Below are 9,521 nucleotides of genomic sequence, written 5' to 3'. Positions count from 1 at the left end.
TGGGTTCAGTGAAGGTAGCCAAGGGCCCGCATGGGGGGATGTCTATTGATTAGGGGTGGTTTTTCTTTTACTTCCTTGTTTCTCTCATTTTATTTTGCTACAGCGATGGGCTTTCTTTCCATTGCCTTGAGAAGCCCCTTGGGAGAGGCTGGCTCGGGGTCTTCCTCACTAATGCGTGTCTGGCTCAGGGCTGCTGTGATGGATAGAGGCAATTTTCCTTGGAAATCGGCTGCGATATTGGCAGTTGTGCAGGACATACATTACGTTCTTCTCGCGGAGATTTTCCATGGGGTCTGGAGATGCAGTGATGCTGTTTGTAAGGGAGTGGGGGAAGCAGAAAAAACCTCAAAGGAAAGGCATCTATTTTAACGTTTTGCAGAACTGCGTCTCCTACCCCATGGGTCCAGCCCACTCTTGGGAAGTGGCTTCTTTTGGAAAACAGGGGAACTTGCAAAGGGCTTGTTGAAGGTAAGTAAATGCAAAGGAGGGTAACCGGAAGCACGTGCAAGTAGAACCAGCTGAAGGGGCCCCCCAGGTCCGGAATCCACGATTTCTTTGTTCTCAGTGGAGATGAGAGAGACTCCTGCTGATTGTCACAGGCTCTGCCGCCCACCCTGGAGGGGGCTAGGTACCTGGGAAGAGGGGACAAGTCACCATGCCTGCCCTCTCTGAGTTGACAGCTCTGCTAGGGAAACACGCACAAAAAGAGCCCTCGTGATACAACTGCGCAAGTCCATTCTAACAGCTAACATGCCGGGCGCGTATTATCAGTGTATTATCAGCCACCTCACCGTGGCTGAAGGCAGCAGGGCCTGGAGTCAGAGGGGTGCAGCTTGGGGAGAAGAGGCTCTGGTCCAGGGTTAACCCAGGAGCGTATGCTCAGCACACATGGGCCTATTCTGGGCTGGGCTCTGTGCTGGGCACTGGGGGGGCGGACACCAGTCTCCTAGGTCTTACTGTCTAGTTAGGGCATCAGACAATACACAAATCAACAGGTGGAAATGCAAGTGAATGCGATACAGACCATTAAACTGACTCACGTGATCGGTAGGGATGGGCATCTGTTTTGAGCTGGATGACCAGTGAGGCCTCTCAGAGAAGTCATTTTGAAGCTGAGATCTGAATATTAAAGCAGAGCCAGCCAGAGCATGGTCAGAAGGAAGGGCATGTGGGAAAGAGGCATCGGCGTGCCAACGCACCGTGAACCGCAGGATGACTGTGCCGATGGGGCAGTGGGCGGAGCGCGGTGGGTGGGAGCGTGCTAGATGAGACAGGCCCCCCGGGGGCATATGCCGGGCTTCAGAGGCCATGTGAGGAGCCCGGATCCTCTTTAAGTGCATCAGGAAGTCATGGGTGCCGTAGGCAGGGGAGAGACACACCAGGCCCTTTGCTGCGGTGTTAGTGGTCCCAGCACGTGTAAGGCTCCAAGGGCGGATAGTTCGGCCTGACCGTCAGAGCCCTGATGGTGGAATCGGAACAGCTATTCCATTCATTCATTCCATCTTCATCCAGCAAATCTTTTCGGGAGCAATGACCATGTGCTAGGCACTCTGCTGGGCACTGGGGATACAAAGTAACCCCACACACATTCCCGCCTTGAGGTGGTTTTATGGTATGTGGCACGCGGGGTTCTGCAGAGATGTGAGCACGGGCTTCTCCCATGGGAACGGGACACGTGCAAATTTGAGTCCTCTGTTTTTTTTACGAGATGTGCCTGAGAAGTAAGAAAATAAAGTACTTCTCTGACTTAAGAATTTTTAATGAAAATAACACAAATAATTACATTCCAATGTAATGCACATGAATGGAACCACTAAGTTGGTCTGGTTGCGGGGAGATCTTAGGAAGAAGGTGGTCTTGGAAAGTGAACAGGAAGTTGTGTTTGGGGGGGTGGTGGAGAAAAGGCTTAAGTGGCGGGAATCTGCGCGGGGGGAACAGATGGTGGCTCGACCTGGGTGTTGGGACCCTCTTAGTGAGAGCAAGGGCCCAAGGGAAGGCAATGAGGGCAAATGTGGAAAAAAAAAATGCTTCCATACAAATGTGATGGCTTCACATTTCAGCCAAGACGCTTCCACGTGCAGGCACTTTAGGAATGCTCAGAACTAGCCAAGCCCCCAGAAGCCAGAAACTTAAACTTTGCTGAGGACTGAACCCGGTAAAGGAACCAACACCAAAACCAAGGAACTTTCCCTAAATACCAGCCCATGTTGTACTGCCCTCTGGTGGCTATATATGGAACAACAGGCCCACAGTGGGCAACACAATTTTCTACTCTTCGCTCTTGTTTACTTAGTAATAAACTAAGTAAACTGTGCTTCACTTTGTGTATCTACCATGGCCGACCTGGCAAACACCATCTCTTCCATGATGCTCTCCTATATTTCCATCAACAAATAAGTTCTGTCTTCTCAGTTATGATTCCCCAGTCATCTTTCACTGATCTACTGGGAAACTCATTACTGTATGCTGGGCTTCTTTCTTTTTTGGGGGGGGGGGGTTGATTATTTACCTATCTATCGATCTATCGATCTGTCTATCTATTGATCTATCGACCTAGCATTGATCTATCTATTTTACATTTATTTATTTATTTTTTAAAATTAACATATAATGTATTATTGGTTTCAGAGGTACAGGTCTGTCTGTGATTCATCAGTCTTATGTAACACCCAGTGCTCATTACATCACATGCCCTCCTTAATGTCCATCACCCAGTTACTCCATCCCCACCTTCCAGCAACCTTCAGTTTGTTTCCAGTGTTTAAGGGTCTCTTATGGTTTGTCTCCCTCTCTGGTTTTATCTTGTTTTATTTTTTTCCTCTCTTCCCCTATAATCCTATTTTGTTTCTTAAATTACACACATCAGTGAGATCATATGATAATTATCTTTCTCTGATTGACTAATTTTGCTTAGCATAATACCCTTTAGTTCCATCCATTGCAAATGGCAAGATTTCATTTTTTAATGGCTGAGTAATATTCCATTGTATATATATACCACATCTTCTTTATCCTTCACATCTGTGCTCTTTCCATAGTTTGGCTATTGCGACCATTGTTGCTATAAACATTGGGGTGCAGGTGCCCCTTCGGATCACTACATTTGTGTCTTTGGGGTAAATACCCAGTAGTGCAATTGCTGGGTCATAGGGTAGCTCTATTTTCAACATTTTGAGGAACCTCCATGCTGTTTTCCAGAGTGGTTGCACCAGCTTGCATTCCCACCAGCAGTGCAGGAGGGTTCCCCTTTCTCCGCATCCTCGCCAGCATCTGTCATTTCCTGACTTGTTAACTTTAGCCATTCTGACTGGTGTGAGGTGATATCTCATTGTGGTTTTGATTTGTATTTCCCTGATGCTGAATGATGTGGAACATTTTTTCATGTGTCTGTTGGCCATTTGGATGTCTTTTTTGGAGAAATATCTGTTCATGTCTTCTGCCCATTTCTTGATTGGATTATTTTTTCTTTAGGTGTTGATTTTGATAGGTTCTTTATAGATTTTGGATACTAGCCCTTTATCTGATAAGACAGATTGCAAATACCTTTTCCCATTCTGTCAGTTGTGTTTTGGTTTTGTCCCCCATTTCCTTTGCTGTGCAAAAGCTTTTTATCTTGATGAAGTCCCAATAGTTCATTTTCGCCCTTGTTTCCCTTGTTTTTGGCAATGTTCCTAGTAAGAAGATGCTGCAGCCGAGATCGAAGAGATTGCTGCCTGTGTCTTCTTCAAGGATTTTGTTGGATTCCTGTCTCACATTTAGGTCTTTCATCCATTTTGAGTCTATTTTTGTGTACGATGTAAGGGAATGGGACAGTTTTCTTCTTCTTCATGTGGCTGTCCAATTTTCCCAACACCATTTGTTGAAAAGACTGTCTTTTTTCCACTGGATAGTCTTTCCTACTTTGTTGAAGATTAGTTGACCATAGAGATGAGGGTCCATTTCTGGGTTTTCTATTCAGTTCCATTGATCTATGTGTCTGTTTTTGTGCCAGTACCATGCTGTCTTGATGATGACAGCTTTGCAATAGAGCCTGAAGTCTAGAATTGTGTTGCCACCAGTTTTGGTTTTCTTTTTCAACTTTCCTTTGGCTATTTAGGGTCTTTCTGGTTCCATACAAATTTTAAGACTATTGTTCCAGCTCTGCAAGAAAACTTAATGGTATTTTGATAGGGATTGCATTGAATGTGTAGATTGCTCTAGGTAGCATAGACAGTTTAACAGTATTTGTTCTTCCAATCCATGAGCATGGAGCGTTTTTCCATTTCTTTGTGTCTTCCTTGATTTCTTTAATGAGTGTTCTGTAGTTTTCTGAGTACAGATCCTTTACTTGTTTGGCTAGATTTACTCCTACGTATTTTATGGTTTTGGGTGCAATTGTAAATGGGATTGACTCTTTAATTTTTTTTTTCTTCTAGTCTCATTGCAACTGATTTCTGTGCATTGATTTTATATTTTGCCACTTTGCTGAATTCCTATGTGACTTATAGCAATTTCAGGGTGGAGTCTTTAAGCTTTTCCACATAGGATATCATGTCATCTGCAAAGAGTAAGAATTAGACTGCTTCGCTGGAGTCTTCATTGGAGATTTGGATGCCTTTTATTTCTTTTTCTTGTCTGATTGTTAAGGCTAGGACTTCTAATACTATGTTGAACAACAGTGGTGACAGTGGATATCCCTGCTGTATTCCTGACCTTTTTTTTTTTTTTAAAGATTTTATTTATTTATTTGACAGAGAGAGATCACAAGTAGACAGAGAAGAAGGCAGAGAGAGAGAGAGAGGGAAGCAGGCTTCTTGCTGAGCAGAGAGCCCGATGTGGGACTCGATCCCAGGACCCTGAGATCATGACCTGAGCCGAAGGCAGCGGCTTAACCCACTGAGCCACCCAGGCGCCCCTGTATTCCTGACCTTAAGTGAAAAGCTCTCATATTTCCTCATTGAGAATGATAATTGTCGTGGGCTTTTCATATATGGTTTTTATGGTGTTGAGGTATGTTCCCTTTATCCCTACACTGTGAAGAGTTTTAATCAAGAAAGGATGTTGTACTTTGCCAAATTCTTTTTCTGCATCTATTAAGAAGATCATAGGGTCCTTGTTCTTTCTTTTACTAATGTGTTGTATCACACCAATTGATTTGCAGATGTTGAACCACCCTTGCAGCCCAGAAATAAATCCCATTTGGTCGTGGTGAATAATCCTCTTAATGTACTGTTGGATTCTTTTGCCTAGTATTTTGGTGAGAATTTTTGCATCTATGCTCATCAGAGATATTGGTCTGTAATTCTTTCTAGTGGGATCTTTGGTTTTGGGATCACAGTAATGCTGGCCTCATGGAAAGTGTTTGGAGGTTTTCCTTCTATTTCTATTTTTTGAAACAGCTTCAGAAAAATAGATATTAATTCTTTAAATGTTTGGTAAATCCCCTGGGAATTTATCTGGCCCTGGGCTCATGTTTGTTGGGAGATTTTTGATGACTGCTTCAGTTTCCTTGCTGGTTATGGGTCTGTTTAGGTTTTCTATTTCTTCCTATTTCAGTTTTGGTAGTTTATAAGTCTCTAAGAATGCATCTATTTCTTCAGACTGCCTAATTTGTTGGCATATAGTTGCTCATAATATGTTCTTATAATTGCATTTCTTCTGTTTTGGTTGTGATCTCTCTTCTTTCATTCATTATTTTATTTATTTGGGTCCTTTCTCTTTTGTTTTCAATAAGTCTGACCAGAGGTTTATCAATCTTATTCATTCTTTCAAAGAACCAGCTCCTAGTTTTGTTGGTCTGTTCTTTTGGTTTCTATTTAATTGCTTTCTGCTCTAATCTCTATTATTTCTTTTCTCCTGCTGGGTTTAGACTTTATTTGCTGTTCCTTCTCCAATATGCAGGGCTTTCTAACACTTGCCTTACATTCAAGGTGTTGTGAGTATTTCCCTTCTTCTCAGACACAGCATGGGGTCCTAGAAGGCACAGATCAGAGTGATTCCTATTTGTGTCCTATAGAGTGGGAAAACATTAAGTAGAAAAACCCAGAGGTGGCCCCTTGTGCCTTCAAAAGGGATGTGTGTGTGTCATAGCTCACACAAAAGGGCACATCCATTTCTGTCCTGAGCCTTTTCTTTTGCTGGGCTCTGTGGGAGACACAGACACTCTGGTGAGGTGGATCAGGAGCTACTATTGCTGATGCAGAGCCAGCTAACAGGTATTGTGTGCTTCAGAGATGAAAGTGTGCTACCTTTCTGCACTCAAGGTATTCACCTGTTCCATGGAGATGGTAGGACTTATTGCACAGACAAGTATGTGATCTTTATCTGAGTTACCACATGGGCTGTGTGTGGTTAATAAGCAGTCTAGGACACAGTGTGCCCTGCCACTGCCTGGCAAGGGCAATAGGGGAATTCCCCTTTTTATGGGAATATGATATAAGAAAGACCGTCTTGTCAGTTTCTTGTGAAGATTAAATCTGATAATGCCTGTAAAGTCTTAGAACAGGCCTGACATCAAGAGGCTTCAATCAGCCCAGCTCAGTCTGGGGGAGGAAGAGAAAGGAAGAACCATTACAGATTAGGACACTGCAGAGTTAGGTAATGCATGGACCTTACAGCTGATATGAACAAATTGCCTTTAAAAACACATTTTGAGACATTTGGTGTTAAGTGAACACAGACTGGGCATTAGAAGATGGGAAAGAGAAACACAGTCCCTGGCACTAGGAACGGACCTGCTGCTATCAGCCATGTCTGTTTTTGCTGTGATGATCTTCTCATCTTTGTCTTTGTGGCCACCAGAGTCTCTGCTTGGTTAGCTTAGTTGTCAGCTACTAATTATATAGTTATTTCCTGAAATGCCTGGGACTAGATGATGCCAAAGGGCTCCCTGTGCATGCTGGGGCACCCCTTCTGTGGAGGAGTGGATGTCTGGAAGTCCTTACTCCACCATTTCCACAGATGTCATCCTCCCAAGTAATTTTTAGGAACAAATAATTTATCTGTATTGTGCCGGTGCAACCATTTCTTTCTTTTCTCCTCAAATATTAAAATACTCTGCAAGAAACCCACATACCTGTGAAAGAAAGTTTCTTTGTACAAACCAAGAGAAAGGATCTAGGGGGAACATCGGGGGCAAGAAGATTTAGAACAGGAACAAGAAGAAAAGAAAAGCTACCCTTCCCTACTCTGCTGCCCCACCTCTTCTCCCAAATCCTTGGAAAAGTTGTCATATATATGGGGCTTGACTAATTTCACTTAAATTTTGAAAGACCAAGGATAAGCAGATATTGGGAAAATACCAGAAGAATGTTAACTGAGTACACACTGCAGCCAGGCATTGGGTATCCAGTGATGACTAAGACACAGAACCTGCTCTTGAGTATCTCTTAGTTTGAAATAAATTTAGAATTAGGGTATATGATTAAGATAGATGATGCAGGTGGCCCAAGAGGGAAATGATGAAGTTTCAGTAGCTTAACACACACACATTTATTCCTCACTCACCTTTCTGAGGCAGCCACGGCAGGGCAGAGGCAGGCTCCTTCCACCTTGTGGGCTCCTAGTTCCTCTGGGTCCTCTGAGTCTGCTCCACTTGGTGTGCTGGATGGGGAAAGAGAGTGAGGATGACATCACAGTGGGTCAGTTCCCAGGTGGTGCACTTGTTTGCTTCCCTCCCCTGGCCTGAAGCTCATCATAAGGACATACCTAACTGCAAGGGAAGGTGGCAGTGCACTTTGTTTCTGCGCCTGGGGGAAGAGGAGAGAATGGGTTCTGGGGACGACCTGCTGTCTCCACCCCCTCCATCAGGTCAGCACATGGCTGTGATGCCACCTCTGAAGGGCTCAGTGTCTGGGAGGGGTCACGGGAGGTTCAGAGTGGGCAGGGACTTCTTATTGTGAGTTATGGGAACATTTTCTGGAGCAATCATCCTGCCAGCTCCCTCTCAATGGCCCTGGGTTCATGCTGGGCAGTAGGCTCTTTGAAATCAGGTTAGGCCTCATCTTCTCTGGGATAGTTAAGAATCGTCCCTGAATGGGGGAGGAGTCAAGATGGCGGAGAAGTAGCAGCTGAGACTACTTCAGGTAGCGGGAGATCAGCTAAATAGCTTATCTAAAGATTGCAAACACCTACAAATCCAACGGGAGATTGAAGAGAAGAAGAACAGCAATTCTAGAAACAGAAAATCAACCACTATCTGAAAGGTAGGACTGGCGGAGAAGTGAATCCAAAGCGACAGGAAGGTAGACCGCGGGGGGAGGGGCTGGCTCCCGGCGAGCGGCGGAGCAACGGAGCAAAATCAGGACTTTTAAAAGTCTGTTCCGCTGAGGGACATCGCTCCAGAGGCTTAACTGGGGTGAAGCCCAGGCGGGGTAAGCACGGCCTCAGGTCCCGCAGGGTCGCAGAAGGATCGGGGGTGTCTGAGTGTCGCAGAGCTTACCGGTATTAGAACGGGGAAGCCGGCTGCAGAGACGGAGCCGAGGAGTGACTCTCAGCTCGGGGTTGCCTTGGACCGGTCGCAGGCTCGGTCAGCTCGGAGCGCGGCCGGAGGCCAGGGTGGCGGGAGTCATTGGGCGCTGTTCTCTGAGGGCGCACTGAGGAGTGGGGCCCCGGGCTCTCGGCTCCTCGGGGCCGGACACCAGGAGGCCGCCATCTTCATTCCTGCCCTCTGGAACTCTACGGAAAGCGCTCAGGGAACAAAAGCTCCCGAAAGCGAACCCGAGCGGATGACTCAGCCCGGCCCCGGGTAAGGGCGGTGCAACTCCGCCTGGGGCAAAGACGCTTGAGAATCACTACAACAGGCCCCTCCCCCAGAAGATCAACGGGAAACCCAGCCAGGACCAAGTTCACCTACCAAGGAGAGCAGTTTCAATACCAAGGAGAGCAGCGGAAATACAGACAATTATAAGAACATACTATGAGCAACTCTATGCCAACAAATTTGACAATCTGGAAGAAATGGATGCATTCCTAGAGACATATAAACTACCACAACTGAACCAGGAAGAAATAGAAAGCCTGAACAGACCCATAACCAGTAAGGAGATTGAAACAGTCATCAAAAATCTCCAGACAAACAAAAGCCCAGGGCCAGACAGCTTCCTGGGGGAATTCTACCAAACATTTAAAGAACTAATTCCTATTCTCCTGAAACTGTTCCAAAAAATAGAAATGGAAGGAAAACTTCCAAACTCATTTTATGAGGCCAGCATCACCTTGATCCCAAAACCAGACAAGGATCCCATCAAAAAAGAGAACTACAGACCAATATCCTTGATGAACACAGATGCAAAAATTCTCACCAAAATACTAGCCAATAGGATTCAACAGTACATTAAAAGGATTATTCACCACAACCAAGTGAGATTTATTCCAGGGCTGCAAGGTTGGTTCAACATCCGCAAATCAATCAATGTGATACAACACATTAATAAAAGAAAGAACAAGAACCATATTATACTCTCCATAGATGCTGAAAAAGCATTTGACAAAGTACAGCATCCCTTCCTGATCAAAACTCTTCAAAGTGTAGGGATAGAGGG

This window comes from Lutra lutra, chromosome 4 (genome assembly GCF_902655055.1).
Source record: "Lutra lutra chromosome 4, mLutLut1.2, whole genome shotgun sequence".
NCBI lineage: Eukaryota > Metazoa > Chordata > Mammalia > Carnivora > Mustelidae > Lutra > Lutra lutra.
Note: the sequence above shows the minus strand (reverse complement) of the source record.